Source organism: Streptopelia decaocto (assembly GCF_964273445.1).
Source record: "Streptopelia decaocto genome assembly, chromosome: 1".
NCBI classification, from domain to species: domain Eukaryota; kingdom Metazoa; phylum Chordata; class Aves; order Columbiformes; family Columbidae; genus Streptopelia; species Streptopelia decaocto.
In genome coordinates, this window is record NC_138663.1 from 138,793,453 (window position 1) to 138,813,291 (window position 19,839).

The 19,839-nt window shown below is 40.8% G+C and overlaps 1 protein-coding gene across 12 annotated transcripts in view; it reads left to right on the forward strand.

The window, feature by feature from the left end:
- The window catches only part of ZBTB20 (zinc finger and BTB domain containing 20), a 512,466-nt gene that overhangs the window by 324,612 nt on the left and 168,015 nt on the right, over positions 1-19,839 (forward strand). The window contains exon 1 of one of the 12 annotated variants that reach the window (XM_082063093.1): positions 14,727-14,913. The exons of the other annotated variants lie outside the window; for them this stretch is intronic. The gene's annotated coding sequence lies outside the window, so the exon portion shown is untranslated. Of the gene's footprint in view, positions 1-14,726; positions 14,914-19,839 lie in introns of those variants that run through there. 12 annotated transcript variants of the gene reach the window in all.

A 19,839-nucleotide genomic window follows, 5' to 3' on the forward strand; every position in this document is an offset into this window, starting at 1 on the left:
GCATAAGACATGCTGTGACCTCGTAAAAGGCACAGGTTTTTTTTTTCCCAGATTTTCTAAAGATTTCTGTTGCAGATGCTACAATGACATGAGGACACTGTAATCTGTATCTTTAGTAGCAGTAACAATGATGGGTGTGAAGTATATCCCCAAAACCTGAAGGTGTGAATTCTAACCCGTCAGTGAGCTGTGTGTGAGAATTCTACACACTGAAACCTAATTCTGTGCTGAAGAGGAATACTGTGAACTCCCAACATAAAATAAAAGATGTTCTGTTCTCTGCTGCACTATCTTGAGCCAAACTTGGGATCTAAAAGCCAAGCAAGGTTCTTTCATCACCAGTCATACAGATACTGTAAGTCAGATTGTCCCCTCAGGCTATACATTGACAATGTAGTAAATTGAGCTTTAGGAACTTTGTACCAGATCGAGAACTCTGTCACCTTGAAACACAAAGTGTGGATCCATTATAAATTTATTCTTTTGGTGTAGTTTTAAAAATACATTCTGATGTGTTGACTTTTACCAGCAAGCTCCATGCCTTATCTGTTATCTTTTGTTCCCCGCTGCTGACGTTAACACATATAAGGGCTGGCAGAAATGTGATCTCATGCCCTCACATGATCCAGATGAAATTTGTACTGTGAAGTTATCCATTAGCGCAGTCTGTTAATGTCATTAATGATCAAGCACCATCAACTTGGTTACTCCTCTGCATTTTGTTGTCTTCTTATTCTGCCCTTATTACTCAAGTCTACAATGGAAGGTGCACAGGCATCAGGAAGAGCAAAATTTGATCTGTTTTTCAAATGGGATCAGAAAATATGTTGGATTTTGTACATGTGTATTAACACTTCCAATTCAGTGAGCTGTGTTGAGTGAAAAAAGCTAAGTCCTGTTTCTTGCACGAAATGGAACCAGAGTGGTACAGGAAAGTACACAGGCAAATTCCTTTTTGCGTAAACTCTAGAGAAGCTGATGAACAGGCAAAGCTTCAGAATTTTGATTTGAGGATGAGTTTGGCCAGTATTAAAATTTGTCTAAAGTTCTTATTGTTTTCTTCTGCCCTCCTCCCCTTTGCTTTTCTGTGTTGTGTGATGAATGTATCATGCCCAGATTTTGCAATTGTAGCTTTCTGCTTAAAAGCCACATTGACACAATGAACGTCTTTACTAAATTATATTTCAGAATTCTTCTAGGGTGTCTGTAGTTTGGAAAGACAGAGCTGCTTGCAAAATTTTCCATTTCAGAAATGTTGCGTACTTGAATCTATATGATTATCTTGATCTTGGTGGATCAAGATGATTCTCAATCCGATGATCTTGGTCTCCTGGGAAGAAGAATAGAGGAAGAGGAGGGAAGAACTTTACAGTGAGATTGTTGATACTGCTATGTTTAAAGCCTATTGTTTGCTGGAGTTTTGAGAAGTTTTTGATTTCTTTTCCTTCTCTCTGTGACCCAATTAATTTTATGGGATATCCCCAAGGACGTAATTTATATGACAAATGAATTTCATTAAAAGTTGCTGTCATGGTATGAAACCCCTTGTTTATGGTAAATTAAATATGTTTCTCTATTCTTTCCCTCTATAAACAGTGATCTACCACTGATAGTTTGTTTTCTTTAATTTCAGAAAATTTTGGGTGCATAGTAACTTATCATCAGTATTAAAAATACTAAAAAATATAAATGAAAAAGGAAAAGCAGTATTCAGCTGTTGTTAGGAAAAAGCTTCTGAAGTGGCACTAGCTGAGAGGTAGGGCTCTTTCCTTTGACTTTTTCTTCTATAAAAATAGATTTATGTAGAAAAGACTCAAATAATAACAAGTATACGAGTCTACTCACCAGTTCTCGACTTACTGCAGAATAAAAGCCTTAGCCCTCAAGAAGGGAGTTTTAGGAAGGAAAAGCACCTACAGTTTTCATTGCTGTGTTCAGGACTGTCCCATCTGCAGTGTTTGTATTAGTGAAGCTGTTTAACCTTTTGAGGCCCATGGATCTTTGTGCTGTCTTTTCATGCAGCCTTTTTTTTAATATCCACACAACCTACTGACTTCAGTGAGATAATACACACATTAAAACGTTTACTTTGAGCTTCCAAGGCTGCACACACTTTTCTGAAGGACTGAAGAGATAAGAGGGATAATTGCTGCTCCTGGTAAAAGCAGTAGGCATTTTACTAAAATGAGAGCAGGAGCAAGCTTGCTGCAATTTTGGGCCAAAATACAAGTTTAGGATTTATTTGGATTCAAAAATTTTCCAGTAGCATTGCAACTAGGCGATTAATCTGAGGTCAAATAGTGACACTGTTTCCTTTTCCATAGAGAATGAAATGCAGAAAATAGCTGAAATGGGGATAAAACAAAGTACAGTGCATCTTTAACAATTTTTGTTTTGATTAGGTGGAATAATCCAAGGAAGGGAACTTCTTTTGTAAAAATGTACTTAATATAGCAATATATCCCAGCAGTAATTCAGCAAAATACCCAAGTTAAGCTCGTGGTTCAGTGCTGCACTGACGTGGAGTGACTGTGCCCTGGCACAGGCTTGTTGACCCGGCCGTGGCCAGGTCCCAGCGGCTCATCCACCCACCCACCCACACCCTGAGCAGGATTTCGGGAGGATCTCTTGTTAACTGTGAGGAGCTGCCGAGCTGGTAAATATGCCTAAGGGGATGACAGCAGGGAAAGGGTGTTGTGCTTATTTTGAAACACTGGATGCACTTTTTTTTAAGGTTTCTATTTCCATCCTGTGTTCCCGGCTTTTCTAAAGGACTCCTGAGTAATTTCAAAATTAAATGACTTCACTAGCAGTTTTGTGGCCCTCATAAATATGATGAAGACTGACTCTCTCTGTCTCACTTTTTCTTGAGGTGCTTAATAGTCTTATGGCATTTTAAAAATCTTCCTTCTACATCAAGACAGCATATTTCTTTAGTTAAAGGTTCAGAGGCAAATATAAAATAGTTATTTATGTTAGGTCTGCACTAACTCTGACTTTTTTATTTTTTCTTTTGGAGATGCTAAGTTTTTTCCCTTCTTTAGATGGATTATAGAGAATGTGGTGCTGTCCCACAGTCTCCAGCTTCAATTTGAAAAATGATCAAGTTCAGGTTCTGACATACTTGGCAGAGTACCATCGTTTTTCTACCCCTCCCTCAATCTGGGCCATAATTGTGGATATCCTGTGGATGGCAGCCCAGAGACTGCCAGTACTGGGAGCATACGGAAAGGAAGAGATGATGGCAATAACTTTGTAGCTTGACCTGACATTTGCATTGTTTCTCAGTCGCTGCGTGTGATGAGGGGAGCAGAGGGTTTGGTATGGACTGTAAGAAACTGGTCATGATTTGGAGGAGCAATCTCTCCTACCTGACTCGGATGTTATTACTGGGCGCTGTTTGCTCTTAAAAAATAAAATAATACAAATAAAGGGGTATTTTAAATAAAGAGAAAGAGAGCAAATAGATAAAGTCATGCTCTAGGTAATTCCAGTGCTTACAGTGAAGTTGCACTGGGGACGCATATTAACCCCATAAAATCCCTGGGTCACAGACAGCCTTATGACAAACCCTGATAGCTTTGTGGAGACAGATTATGTCAAGCCCTCAAATTTGGAAATGTAGCAATTCCTCTGTGGTAAGATTGCAAATGAACACCCATTCGGAGATTGCCAACATTATCACAGTTTGTCAGGGTGATCTCACAGCCCACAAAGCGCCGTAAGAGATTGCTTTGCAAGTTCTGAAAGATTAGAGTGTTGAAGTATGTGACACCAGAATGATGCTTTGATGCCTGGCTTTGTCAGTCAGCTAGACAAATACATAATATCCAGTGTTTTTAATAGTGTAAAGCATAACAGGTAATGGAAATGTATGGAGAAACGCTTTCTTGTCACCAATACATGGAGCACAGAAATGCAGACTAAAGGAAAACAGGATATGTTAATGTCAGATCCTTCGAACAGGCTGTTGTACACCTGTGTGGGTCAGTAACTGAAGTGCAGCGCTTATTGCTGTTTCAGCAGGTAGTAGTTTAAAGCATTAGCATTATCACATGGCTGAATGAAACAGCAAAAATAATTTGGCGATCTTGGGTTTTGATCATCTAGTGAAGCATGAAATCATATATTCTAGTATAATAAGGATGGAGTTTTGGCTAGCAAGGAGCAAAGGGCCTGGACTGCAGAAATCATGGGTTCCTCTCTTGGCTTGGGAGAGACAACAATGCAGGTGTGCAGTTAGGAAGTGTTACGGAAGTAAACAGTAGAAGAGTATAAAATCCAGCATTTCTTCCCTGGCAGGAAATGTGGAAAAGCTTTTGGGTAATATGGCACGCTCAGAGTTTTGTTTTGTGTTTCAGGCACATAAGAGATCAATGTGAGAATAATCTACAAGCATGAAATTGGCATTTGGGACTTTCTGTAACAACCGATCTTTGTAGGGTACCTTTTTCTGGATTCCTTGAACATTCAGCCCGGATTTCCACAAAGGATGCATGGTCTGAAAACCAGTTGTGAAGCCTCAGATGAGACCATTTGCACTGGTAAAGAGTTCCAAACAAGGCAAATTTGTCAGTCTTTGTGCTTTGTTACAAAATATTGGTATGGTTTTGTATATACCAGAGTTCCACTGAAGATTAGCCATGGATCTGATTTATGTAAATCTTCAGCCTTTAAACTTCGTGGAACAGAAGATCTAAGGTGCACATCTGTTGCATTCCTCCATTCTTACTGAGCCATTAAGTTATAGAAATGTCAGATCAGCTACAAACTCTGCATCTCTGATCCGCCTTTAGTTAGAAACCCATCATCTGCAGTTCTCTCCTACCTTGACACCAAATCACAATTTGTCCTTGACCTTGGAGATCTTTTGCCCCTATTTCTCCATCCTCATGAGCAGCAGAGTATGCACAAGTACCCAAGCATTAGTTGGTGATTGTTTATGCAAACCTGGAGAAGCTTGGATGAAAGACCCTGTGTAAGGGCATAGAAATATTATGACTGTTATTAACTGAATGTCTAAACCTAGACAATGTATTTGCACATGTAAGTAATTATGATGCACTTCAAGGCATTCTGTTTGTAATGCTTTGTAATGCTTTGCTCTCCATTTCCTACAAATCAAATTACTGAGGGATAGATTTGATTTCCACATCATTTTGAAAATATTTTCTTTTTCTTTTTTTAATTTCCTTTGTATTATTTTTTTTCAAAGTTCAAAACACAACCAACTGTGACTAAATGCATAAAACCAAACAAAAAAACCCCTAAAGTATAACAAAATTAAAGACAGCCTAAGATGATATGCAGCAAACAATGTAAATCATACCTAACAAACATGGTTGTAATAATATACCTTATCCATGTCTGATCCACTAATAACAAATACTTATTCAGAGAACAAATAACTCATTCTTCTTCTTAGTGAGAGAGGCAAGCCCCAAATTCAAATTATATCTTATAGTCTAAACAAATATGAAAAACCTGCCAAATCTTCTTATAGAAATCCCAACAATCTTGTATTTTCTTTGTATCCTTTGGGAATAATGAGATTGGAAGGAGGGGGGAAAAGGGCAGTTTTTAGTGGGAACCTGTGGCCCGATCCTGTAGCTTTTCCCTGAGAAATCCTTGCTGCCTCCTCTTGAAAGGTTTCTGTTGCAGGTACTGGATTCAGACCAAAACTTGAAGGCACAGCCTGGGGTTGTTTTTGGTAATTACGGATTTTTACCCTCCCTTATGAGAAGTTTCTTCAGGTGTGTTGGGTTGACAAGCAAATTACAAGAGACACCTTGAGTCAGTTTATAAAGATTGCTGCAAGAATAAAGGCTGTTACTAGAAATCAATGAATACTTTCCTCTCTGCATCATGTCAAAATAGGTTTTTGCCATCTTCCCATTTCCTTTCTGGTTACAGAAATATTTATTATTTGCTTAACAGAACAACATTGGGACAATGGGCACAGACTGAAGCACGGGAGGTTCCATCTGAATATCAGGAGAAGAGTCTTTACTTTGAGGATGCCAGAGCACTGGAACAGGCTGCCCAGAGAGGTTGTGGAGTCTCCTTCTCTGGAGACATTCAGAACCCACCCGGACACATTCCTGTGCGATCTGCTCTGGGTGAACCTGCTTTAGCAGGTGTGTTGGACTAGGTGATCTCCAGAGGTCCCTTCCAAACCCAACCAGTCTGTGATTCTATGATCTTCCCCAGGCCCCTGCACCATTCCCTGGGGTCAGTCTGGTTTAGTTTCCTTCTGGGCCATGAGTTGCCATCGGTATGGTAGTTGGCACAAGTACTTCCCAAAGGGGAAGAAGGCAGACGTTCAGGTATATTGCAAGCCGTGGTACACCTGATGTGCTGCACAGTGCTAATTTGTTGTTAGTGGCCAGGTCATGGTTTGGTTGGCTGCAGTGCCAGCTTTGCTGCTTCCCCCTATCCATGGGAGAGCAGTCCTGGCCTCAGTGCCTGCTGGTGAGAACTCATGTCTAATGACGTTTAAAGAAACTGTAAAAAATATTTACCCTCTCTCATGTTAGAGCCTTCGGGGTAGAGAACATCTCTCTGTCTTGTGTCTCTTCCGTCGCCTGTGTTGAGCCTCATGCTGGTTACCCCCCACCTTGCCACGGACTGTGATCAGTGGGGCACAGGGTGAAGCATCTCAGTCCTCTGCCAGTCTGTGCTGCTGGAACTTCTGCTGCTGCTGCAGGGTGTAGCAGGGTGCCTCTGCGTGTCTTTATATTTTGCCTTGAGGCCTCTTGTTATTTGGCAGCCCCCTTGCCTGCTCCTCTCCTGCTGCCCCCACATGTCCCCTTAGCTGCTGTCCTACCCGAAATGCCCCTGTGCCTCCCCTCACCTCACAGTGGTCCCACCATGCCTGTGTGGCAGGAGATGCCACCGGTGTTGGCCGGACGAAGGCCACTGCTTCAGTGGTTGGGCGAAGGAGGGCAGTGCTGTGCTCATGCCAAGTTGTACTGCTGCTGCTGGCCATCGGTTCTGTGCCCCTTCCCAAAACTTACACCCTATCCTTCACAGCTTACACCCTATCCTTCACAGCGGCTTATGATATATACTTCAGAGAGAAGAGCCATCAGCCTAGCATAGCAATGATCAATGCCAGAATGATCTAAGTGGCTGATTTGTGTTCAAAACTTGAGGGGGCTTTCTTGTATATTCTCAAAACCTGTATGAATACCTGAATCATTTTGGAATCTGCTATTCTCCTTGCCTAGTCTGGGAGGTTATGGTCATGAATTTTGCAGTTTCCAGATGATACTTCTTGTCACGACTATTACTTGAAGTTTAAAAAGCACCGTTAGCTGAGTCCAGGTTGCCCACAGTCCAGTACATACAGATAGCATGAATACATAATGATAACGAATGGGAGATGAGTAGGATCACTGGAGTGATGTAAGGTAAGGAAGTGTTTTTAGAGCTTCTCACATTGTATTTTGTGTCATGAAATTCAGTTTAAATGCTATCAACAGCAATTTTCATTTAAAACCAAAGCCAAAGAAATTTATCAACATCTTAGCTGAGAAACATGCCTTAAAAATATGAGCCAAGCATAGCTGGTACAATATCATGTCCTAGTGTGTAAGATCCCAGATTACTGCCAGTTAAATTGTTTTTTTGTTGAGGAATACCTGATTCCACTAACATGATTTCCAGCAAAGATGGTTTCTTCCCAGGCTAAAAATGAACCTTATTAGCTGGAATGTAAAATGTAAGAAAGAAATGCATGTACCAGCTGTAGAAACAGAGATCTCAGATTCAGATACAGACCAGTCTCCTAGCAGTGAGTAAATAGCCTTCACTCCATCCTGAGTACCAGGGAGAAGATGTATGTGTGTATTCTCTTTGGGGTTCTTATTAGATGTCAGATAACAGGCCTTTTTCCCCATGCATTTATATAAAATCTTGATGGGGAAAGAAGGATTTGGGAAAAGGTAAGGATGTTTAAAGCCCAGGCTATGGAGGGCACATTGACTTCTGTGGTAGATGGACTTGGGAACAAGTTGTTGGATCTTCCCTTTATAAGTTCCGTTCATTTAGTCAGGGTGGAGATGGTGTCTCTGCTGGAGCCACACATGGCTTTTCATTTGCATCTGTTTCTTGAATTCTCAGAGGGAAGAAGTTGCGTGCATGTGTTTTGTTTAAGGAGGCTGCATTCATTTTCAGTAGGCACATCTGCTGTTGCACTGTGGTAGTGTGGACCAGCTAAGGTTGTATTTGTTCTGCAAGAGCTTAATTCTGTAACTCCTACTGACAGGATGCCAGTGGGGTAGTCCGTGTAAGTGGGAAGGATTTGCTTATGTGCTAGAGGACTGAGGTGATACAAGGCCTTAAGATACAAGGCCTTCTCTACAGCACAGCCCACACAGCATATTGTCCCCAGAGGGTGGCCATAGCAGATGTTTGTGAAAGGCAAGACCAAGCCTGCGATATGATCAGGAAAATAATTCTCAGTGGAAATTTCACTTCATTGTGCTGAAGGGAAGTGAAGCACCATTTATCGATACGACTGAAGAGTTTTACACTCCATTGTGTTACGGATAGAGCAGAGTAGTAAAACAGCTTCCACTTAGCATGTTATCAGTGCATCCACCAATTACAGGGAATTCACCCCTGCACAATGCCTTCACACCAGGGAAAGTAAACTTCCACATTACCTGGCATAGTCATCAAACTCTCTGCATGCACATCTAATCTGTGCAACCATTTCCTGGGTTATGATCTAGTATGAATACAGGTACGCATCACTGCTTCCCATAATCTTGCCAGTGGACAGCAAGAATAGACATACAAAATCTTGGGAAGGTATGAAAACAAACGTGCAGATGCTCTCCATCTCTCTCTCTGTGCATTCACCATGTATCAAAAACCACAGATATGATGATACATCGCATGTCAGGGGAAAAAAACAGACTACACCCCATGCGGCCATCACACCTTGAAAACAGACATAAAATGGTAAGTCAGAATGAATACACAGCTCCTAACAGCCTAATAGAGTAGATCACACCACAGCCAGGTACATCTGTTCTCAGCATTAACCATTATCATTAGCTTAAAACACTTAAAATCACTGAGCTTCCTCAGGTCTGGGGACAGATTATACCAAGAAGAATCTGCTAAATAGATTTAGCAATGTAGCAAGCAGGGACCTTGACTACATTAAAACGATACATTTTACATCTCAAAGGCTGTAGGCTGTTTTTCAGAGGAACAGTCTGAATGAAGAATGACGCTAACACCAGATAGCAATTTCTTTATCCCTGTTTAAATATGGAGCTTGAAACCCTACGACAAACAATTGTGCAGAAGTGGAAAACTGTGAAAAAGCAGGCTTGCCTTTTGTGATGAGCCATCCACCATCCTGTTGCACTCATTCTCGTGCGTGAGATGCAAAGACCTAACCGTGACTGGACTTCAGGCTGTGTGGCTGACAAAAAAAAAAAATCAAATATCTCTTATGTAGGAAAAGAAATAGAGAAGCAGAAGAAAGAGCAGATTTCCCCTTGTCTCTCTGTCTTCCCAGTCTGCTATCTGACTGCTGTCAAATGGAAGATACAGGTTCTTGCAGAGACCTTCAAGTCAGTCAAGTCATGAAAGCTTCAGAGAAGATTTCAAAAGCAAACAAACAAAAAAGCAGTTTGATGCACGTGCAGCAGTGACTGCTATGGCAGTACACCGCTGCTTGTTTCAGGCTTGCTCTAAAGGAGTTGATGGAGAAGGTATGTGACTGATCCGGTGGGAGTAGAACTGCCTGTTTCCATGAAAAAAGTGGAAATGGAGATAGGGCAAACTGACCACAATAAAATAAAAGTGTGAAATACTATTTTTGATGACTAAAAATGTCTGAAAGATGCAGAAAAGAAGTGTATATGTTTTGCACGTTAGCAGAAAACAGGTTCTAGAAAATAGGTAAAGGTTTAGCTTGTATTCTCATACTTGTAAGGATAACAAAGGAAATAGTTTGAACTTTATGGATGACTATGAAGGACAAATACCTCTGACAGAACTTCAGTACGAGGTTCTGTATATCTTTACTCAGGCTCAGAGTTCTTCAGGAACACTCCACTTCTTAAGAGAAAAAGCAATAGCAGGTACCCAAAGGGCAACCTATTTTTAAATCAAGTACACTCTTTTCTTTATCTTCAACAGAGGGCTGAGACCACATGCTTCCACAGCATCATCTTTTCCATATCTTCCCTTATCCTGTCTCATGCCCCAAATTTAGGAGGGATTAGGGCTGACCCAGTCATGAGGAGTTCTATGGTTCCCCACAAGCGAGGCAGCTGGCTGTGCAGGCCTGATGCCAGCATGGTAACCAACTTCAGCATTCTGACAGGGCGAAGTTTCTTTGCTGTTCACCGGTTTGACCTGCAGTTTGGTAAACTGCTTCCCCTGTGTCTGAATGGCCACATTATAACCTTCCTTTGCAAAGTCCCAAGAATGACTCTTGGTGAGGGAGGTCCTGCAGTGTTTGGCTTTGAAGGCTGTATTTTTCAAGGAATCATCTTCTAACAGGAGGAGTTTGAAGAGTTGAATTTTCAAGGCAGTGTGAGCACTTTTGTGGAAAGATCACTTATGTAAATAAGCAAAATGTAACTTCCCATCCATTTCCAGCAAGCTCAGCATTGTCCTTGTTCAAGACCTGCTTTTAATGCTGTACAATGGCAGCAAACAGAGTTTTTATATTCCTAGTTCTATCTTCCAGCTGTCAGTTCTCTGATATCTTTGAAAAGCATTTCTTCCATTTACTCCTCCCTAAGTCCTGGTAGTCCACAGTGAAAATAAAAAGGACACTCATGTTGAAGGCACTTGATCCATAGTTTAGACATCTTTGTGAAGCAAAAGATAAGGTCTCACAAAGCCTCTTGGAGTACCTTTTTCTAACTTCTCCTGTATTGTCTATCTTATCATAATGGGCAGTGCTTTCATCTTTGAGGTTCATGCCTTTTCTGCTGGAGTACAATGTAGTGTAGCTAGGCGTGAAAACTTCAGGACTTAGGAAGCTCTGTCTGGCAGAGAACACTGGATTGTATGTACTGGGGAGCACGGATCACTGTAAAAATATTGGATGTCAGTACCACTTTCCCATAAATGTTAAATCAAATCCTTGCCATCTAGCTACCCACATAACCTGCACGTAATGCATGGAAGTCCCCAGGAAATGTCTGTGCACAACCATATTTTTCTGGCACAAGTAGTCTCTCTATGCTAAAGGACAATCTGTAATGTTCTCAGGAGGCAATCTGAGCCCATGCAGCTAATTCCCTGAGGAACTTGTGCTTAGCGTGTACTGCACCACTCTGTGCTTCCCAGGGGAAGTGTATTTCTTTCATCATGTCTTCTTGAATATGAATACAGGGCATCAAGCACATTAAAAAGTCCTACCCAAACAGGACACCATATTGCGCCCACTTCTCTCTCTGGAGAAAGTAGAAGGGAGGGAGTAATTCATGGTAGGTACGTCAGATGGAGTTCTCAAAGCATATCAGGATGATGCTCAGGTAGCGCAGCGGCGGTCAGGAACTCAGAACCTGAGTAGAATACGTGAATACCGTGGACCCCAGCAGGAGGAAAGGTTAGCTTGTGGCAAGAAACAACCCACTGCGTATACCTGTTCATTCAGCCCCAGAATGGGGATAGGTGGGATATAATCTTTGTAAGAAAAAACAACTAATGAAGTTGCCAGGAACAGATATTTTATAATCTGTGCTAAATCTCTGCTGGAAAACATGAACAGCAATGAAACTGAGAAGACACTAAAAGAAATTCGGGGCAAAGTGCCAGACGCCCAGACAGAAGCAGAATGTGGACCAAAAGCTTGCGACAATTGGGTAATTATGGTTTATGAATTTCAGCTTTAATCTGTAGTTCAGTGAGTCCTGATTAAATATCTGTTAAACACAATTAAAGTTTGTTTTTGTATTTCACCGTCTTGATCAGAATAATTAGAGACTGCGTGTTTCATGTCAAAAGTAGCAAGAGGAATTTTAGTGAATGAACATCGTTTTTAAAAGCCATTTGTAGCACCAGCTGTTGGCATTATTTTATATTTTAGTGTTATCAGCATAAAGACGGGTCCTCTCAGTGCTGAATGCTTTCCAGCGGGGCTAAGATTCTGGGAAAGGCGTGATACAGCAGGAACCGTGCCTGGCCACGGCGCTACGGAGGGAGCCCCGGCTGGGACTCTCAGACTACGATGTTCGACTGTGCACTTCAGCACTGGAGGGTGAGAAGTGCTGTGAACAGGTCACGTCACACCCAGCCTGTGCTTCTCAGCCAAAGATGTTTTAGATAGCGACTGCGATGAGTGAGAGGAAGGATCATTGGAAAGGGCGCGTGTCTGATGAGCTGAATTTGGATTCTCTCTTCACAGTGTCTTATCAGAAGGTCCGGGTGTCCCAAGGGTTAGGCGTCGGTGTTAGCTCAGAATGATAATTGTGGTAGCGTTCCGAGTGCTCTTGGGAAGGAACCCTAAAACGGTGCTGACGGTGCCATAGCAAAGGCAACAGGCTGCAGTGATGGTCCCGTGCAGATACTGAAAAGGATGGGTTTGCACATCCCAGTTGCTGCGAGGGCTATGTGTTTGTCTCCATGACTAGCACTTTCATTTCAGTGAGAAGTTGGGATAAGGTCTTCTAAGTTGTTTCTCTGAAGAATGGGAAATAAACAGTGTCATAGGGAAAATGCAGGATAGTTTTAAATGAAGGAAAGGCATACTGAGATACAGCTTCCATAGATGGAACTTAATTTTTTTTTTTTTCAAGAACTCAAAATGTATCTGAATGTCACCTGAACACAGTTAGGGTGTATAAATAAATCCTGCAGGGTGTGTGTGCACATATATGGCTGACCTGGTTTTAGCCTTCATCTGTCTCCTTATACCAGTGAAGATGAATCTTCAGTTGCATTTAGTGGTGCCTGAGGAGGGGGAATAAATCTCAAATATCATAAGCTGAAAATTGAAAATACCTACTAAAGAGACTTGAAAGACAGTGCCAGTTTCTCCTCTTGAATAAGGGTTTTACTGCTCTATGTTTAGTTTCCTTCAAACAGTATCATTCCTGTAGCCTTTTCAGCTTCAGCCTCTTTGCTGAGTGTCAAAAGGAGGGGGAACACAAATGTCGTATGTAGGGGAGACTTAGTTTCAAGCACAGGACTGAGACAAGAGTCCTACTCAGAAGTCATCTATTAGTAACAGCTCTCAGTCACCAGTGGCCTCATGGAAGGTCTGCATGGCTCATTATCATCCTGCAGAAGCACTTCATTTGCTGGCAGCTTAATGATTTGGTAAGAGAGTTGTGCAATAAGCACAATTCAAAACTCAAGAAAGGTATTAGCTTATCTGTAATTTCATTTTTTTTGCAAATGCTGGTCAGCTTTTTGCAGTTTCACCTACATTTCCAGCTAAGAGGGGAAAAACAGTGCCAGAGAAAGCAGAATTTCTAAATTAGCCTTCCAAGAAAACTATAGAGCTATTAATTCCTAAGTGAAATCAAGGTTAATGGTGAAAGAGTTGAACAGAACTTAAAAATCAAAGATACTTTGGAAGACAACATCAAAGGCATATCAAAATATGGTGGTCTTTTTATAAGCTTCGAGCCCTGAAGAGATGGTGCCCCTAATAGAGCTGAGGGAGAAGGGATCAAAGCGATGATCACATGAGTCTTTAAAGTAGAAAGAATATCTGGAGTGAATCTATGAAGAGACAGGTTTGGGATGAAACTTTCATAGCACTGGGATCATTTATCGAGTCTTGAAGCCCAGGTACAGTACAAATGATCAGATTTCACCAGGGAAGGAGGGGAAGGATATTTGATTCAGAACAGGAAAACTTAAGACTAAGTGTTGTCTATCCATGGAATAACAATATCAGTGTTTAAGTGTGTGTGTATTTACATACATATATGAACAAATACATTTTTAAAATTTATACTTTATTAATTTTAGCCATACTTCCTTTCTTCAAAAGGAATATGTTTTGGTGAAACAACAGTGGTCTTTGGTTGAGTGTGTGATTTTTTATTTTCGCTTCATAAATTTATGAGATGCAAAATGGAGTTAGGGCTTTTCTGTTATCTGCTGTTGCATTTGTGAATTACTCTGATTTTCCCTCGGAACCAGCTGCTTAAGTATATCTCATCAAATGGCTGAGCTTGTCCAAATCCACTACCCTTATGTCTGAGATAAAAAAAATCAGGACAATGCGTTGGTCTCTTGAATACAAGCTCCTTTATATGGGGATAGGGATGGAAATGGAAATACTGACATGTAATTCTGTGTGTGTAGGCCTTTCACAACATGTATACAAGCCCAGTGAAAAAAAGGAGCTATTTTTTCTTTTGGCAAAGGTGTACATAGTTCTTCCACAGTTTTATACTATGCCTGAGGGTCATTTCTCTTTTAAAGAAGCACTGACAGCTGTGATGAATGGTGTTACCTGGAAAGAGGGAATATCTAGATGTTTAAACAGATCAGGTTTCTTCTTACAGAAGAGTAAACATTAGGTCACAAATCAGACTGTTCTACTTTCATGGACAATCAGGATCAATTCTACACTACTTAAATGTGAACTGGAAAGGCTTAAGTGTAGCTGCATGCTGACATTAACAGAGGAAGGTAGTTTATAACCTGTGTGCATTGTCACAGCTATCCTTTTACATGAAGTCATGGATGAATGCCATGTGCCCATGTTGAGTTACCTCCTTGTCAGCAGGCAAGATTGCCCGTCCATCACCATTATCTACAACGAGGCTCATTACCTGCCAGCCAGTAAACATCTCACTCTCACCATCTGCAGTGAATTACAAAGTGACTGGAAGAATCAGGATCAGTTTGCCTTGCAGAATGATTGTCAAGTTCATTTTCATCTTTGGAGGCCCTTTGGAAATGGAAAAGATGGTGAGTGAGATAGGAAAAAAGATGATGTCCATTACCCTTAGGCGTACAAGCTGACTGACACTATTCTTACATAACTTCTATTTTACCAAAAAGCGTGTGCCTTGAAATTTTCACAGCATGCAGATGAAATAATTTCTTTTCTTCTCGACTGGCTGTATCATTTCTGATATATAGTGGTGCCATTTTCACATGAGTGGACAATGTGTCATCTCATTCAGGAAAGATTTTTTTAATGAAAATACTAATTGTACTCAGTACAAAGGTACCTCCCATTGACAAAGTTGATGTCCAGCCCATCAGTGATCCATTTAGAAAGGAGGATAGTGTATTGTAGTAATTTTTACTGTTAGCTTTTTGCCAGTCAGTGTTGGTTTTTTGTTTTTTTTTTTTAAGCTACCAGATAGCTTGACAATGATTGTAAACCTTGATGTCAGTGCATGGGCATACAGTGAATTCTGAGCATCTGCTTTAGGAAAGGCAAAATCTATTTTATATGTCTTTTAGGCGAAAACATAAAGTAAGAGGGTAAGTCAAGAATGTGTCAATACATTCTTGGTAGAAGGTCTGTTGGTGATGTACAGATAGGTTAGCTGTCCTACTGTTGGTAGTAGGAAGGCAGGCAGAGGGATGGGAGTGTTAGCAAAAAACAAAGGTGGTTCTTACGGCTCTTCTCTTTGGCCTTCACGATACGCCAGCATAGTGCAGAACCTGGCCCTGGGCTTGGGTGTCTGTCACTTCTCCTTGGCCTCTCTGCCAACAAATGCAGAGTTAAAAAAAAAAATTAAAAAAAAAAAAAAAAAGCAGTGATAAGTGTTTGGTATGTCAGCCAATGGCCACATGTGCAGTGAGGAAATTTTCTCTGAGAGCTCCCAAAGCTCATCATCATTGTGCAAGACATAATTACACTCTTTAGAAATCCAGATCGGTCCACAGTAAGGGGAGGATGGGCGAGGATTTTAGCAAGTGTATGTGTCTCCTTTCTGCAACAATTTTGGTCGTAAGTGCACTTGGCTAAATTCTCAGTTCTCCCCTGGGAAGGTTACTGGAGGGATTTCCAGGCTTTTCTGTCTGCCTGCAGCAGGCTCATGGGGAGCGAACACACTGACTACCATTCCTTGCACCTGCTGCAGAGCAGGGCAGCACGCACTCCCAGATGCTTGCCTCGGGGTGCCAGCGGGAACGGGGGAATAGGAGGAGGCTGGCATTGCTCTTCAACAGACAGTCTTTCCCCTCAGGAGTCACGAAATGCCGGTGGGCACGCTGCACCGGGGACTTTTGAGCTGAGCAAGTGCTAATGACAGTGTTTTACCTGATCCCAGTCAGATAAATAAAGAGGTTCAGAGGAGAAAGCTCTCCTGAACCCTTACTTCACTCTCATAATGCTTCAGGAATAGCTAGTATTTAGCTCCCTGTAACAGAGGAGCTTTGTGCCAGTACTTCAGAGAGTGAAATAAAATTAAAGTGGAGAGCAACCCCTGCTTTCTAACTGGTTTTAACCATTTGCTTATCTGACCTAATTGTTGTTTTTAGGCTTTGTCTTTTATTTTTGACGTGGAGAACCTCTTCAGACCCTTTGAGTTGTAACCATTATTTGCTAAAGGAAACTATTTTCTGAACAGTGATTCTTTTACCACAAAACAGAGCTTCAAAATGGCCTGCCATCCCAATCGTTGATGATGCCCAGACATCTGACTGACTGTTTCGTAATTCTCAGGTCTGCTGTATGTTGAAAATGCCTTAATAAAGCAAATAAACAATACCCTGTAAACCATTGAAGTGAGTGCCTGGAGCAAATAATGGCTGAAGCTTCACATAAACCCTCACTTCGTACATGAACAAAATAGGTTGCAGTTACTTCTGTAGGATGCGGGGATGATCAGATACCTAGAAAAAAGATAGTGGAACGCTGTATGGTATACAGTGTAGCCTCTCTGGATCGTGCCTCAGTATTCAGGATGAGAGGTGAATATCTGCCTTCTAGCAGTTTTTTGTATGTTGCGTTTGGCTACACGTGCATGCTGTTGTCACTTTTCCCATTTACAGAGACTCGCAATGGAGTTGGATGCCAAATTATCAGAAGCATTTAGGTGTTTAAAGATGTCGCTGTTCGCCTGAGGTATTTTAAAGAGCACTCTAGCAGGTTAGGGTCATTCCTTTGGCACTGGATGCCTTTTAAAATTCTGGTCGCTGCTTGCTGTAACGTTTGATTATAACAATTTCTCTAAAGATTTTTGTTACCACCTCCAAGGCTTGCCAGCTCACACACCAGAACAGTTGGGAGTACCCACTAGGCTTCTTCCGTATGAAGAGTGTGAAGGGGGTGATATGGCCCCAATCTGCTTCTTTCAAAGTATTGAGAAGTACACAAATATTGAGAAGAGGGCGTAAATAAGGGGGAACTAGAAAAACAGGAAATTACAGCTGACTTTGTGAAGGATAGAGAAAGCTTGTACAATGAGCGTTGCACTGAAAGCCAGAACACCACCAACGTTGTCATTGTGCTATATTTGCTGAGCAGGGAGGAGACGGATTTGAAGAATGGCAGACTTGGTGGGTTTCATGTTCACACTGACGTACCGAACAGACAAATCGGCTGCAATGTGAACTTCAGGCATTCAACAGCAAGCACAGCTTGGCTTGATAAACAGCCTCTCAGAAGAAGATACCTACGTCACCAGTCCAAGTACAGAGAAAGCTCTCCTTTATGTTATGTTTTGACTATTATGTGCTTCCAAATGGTACATTTAGCGACACTGATAGAGAAGTATCAAGCAAGAAGGAAATGATAAAATACCAAGCTGTTGAAATAGCATATCGACTAGCCAAAAGAATGTCTGGCCACATTTTTAGATATTGTAAAATTAGTACGATTGTTTAGATCTTAGTTAAAACATGCTAAGTTATATTTGTAAAACATTCAGCCCTCTTTTTTTGTAATAATTCATTTAAGTAAGAGCTTAAGTATTTCTATAGGGGTGCTGATATTCTGGAATTTCAAACATGGACTTTTAAAACAAATGAAATGGAAATGTCACTCCTAGTTACAGGCCTCATTCTTTGGGGCTTTTGAATTTTAAAACATCTAAACAAAAACTTGAAATGAATCTGAATCTACAATTTGCAAAACCATAGGTGCCCTTTCTCTAGTGAATCAAGCAAAAAGTCCAGAGATTTTCTAGCAAGACCACTGCCAAATAGCAGAAGACCTAGTTGCAGTTACACAAGGAAGAATTCAACACACTTGACATTTTGTAGGAATTTGGGAATTTTTATAACTTGGGAAGTGTTTTGAAAGTGCTGCAAGTAATAGATAAAAGTTGAAATAACATATCATGATTTAATAAATATCTTTTTTATTTAATGATATTTTCCAGAAGGACCACCTAAAATTCATGGGTGTTGTTAGAGAAATTCTCACCAGTTCAGTGTACCTTGAGTCAGATTAATGGCAATTCAGCAACCCCACAAACAGCAAGAAAAAGGTTTTGGGAACCTTTCAATTGAACAAGTGCAATGGCAACACAAGCATTGAATTACGTTTTTTCCTAGACTCTGTTTGACAGAGTTAGTCGGTCTAGTTCTCTGGCAACTGCCAATAATGTGGTTTTTTTGGGGAGAGGTGAAGGTGGTGTTCTATACAAAGTGTATGGCGGAGTGAATTATAAGAGGAGAAATTTGTGGGATTTTAGCCAGTTAAACACCTGCGAAAGGCTGCTTAGATGTTGCTTTAGAGAAGGACCTTAACTGAACTAAAGCTTTATTGGTTTAATGTTTTAAATAACTGTGGCACTGTTTGCAACTGCAACACTCATTAAGCTGATTGTGGGTTATTTTGTCATTTGCTTTCTTTCCTTTTTTTGCAATATACAAAGTTCAGCAGAGCTTGTATAAAGAAATGATGGTCCAGGGTCCTTAATAGCATTTATGTTATTAAGACTGAGATGACAGGAAGACTCCAATGTTTGGATCTTCCCATCTTTTCCTCAGTGAAATCTCCCCTTGACTTCACTACCTGGAAAGCATAAGTATGAGCTGCGAAACTGAGTTCTGATTACTTTTCACTTACAATTTCACAAGGGAAACAACTTGTTATAGTTTGTCACAGCTGGGAATTTGTTTGATTTTGTTAGTTTATTTTGGTGGACAAGTTTACAACATCCAGGCAGTTGAGGAATAAACAACATGCCTGTCAGTTGCCAAATCCTCCTCAAAAGATGTGTAGGACATGAAGAACAGCATTTTAATTGAAGTATCGCATTGCACAGCTGAACCAAAAAGGTCACACTGATGTATGGATGTGGTCAGATTTCATGGCAGAATCAGTGGTCATTTTGAAGCTTTTCTTGTAATTTTCTGTCTACATATCTTGATCCAAATGGATGTAAGATTATTTTTTTTCTCCCAATATTTCCACAGTATATTTTATTTTTCAAGAAAGATTGTTAGAGAATATTTTAGTGGTATCTGGATGGTAGTAGAGAACATGCACCTTCTGGTTATTTACAGTGGGAATTTGAATCCAATTTAAAATAATTCTACCCTTTTGTAAAGGACTTTTGAGACTTCATCTGCACGCATAGAAACAGGGACTGGTGACTGTGATGTAAGTTGATGATGTTATTTGAAAGCAGTGCCGGTCTGAGTCCAGTGGAGATTGCTGGGCAACCTTCATTATCCAGAAGTTTTTCTGAGCATTTTACAGTGAAATCTGTGTTCTTTTGTACCCAAGCCAAGTAATTATAACCTTCCTTGCCTTTCTCTTTGCCATATTGTCAAACATACATTTTGTTGTCTATACAGTTCTAGAGCACAAAGATGTGATGTGTACAAATAATGATGCTGCAGAGATATAAATATATCCCAAGATGACTAAGAGAGGAGTTAAGTTGTAGGGTTGCCACACAAAGAGTTGCCACTGGAAAGACA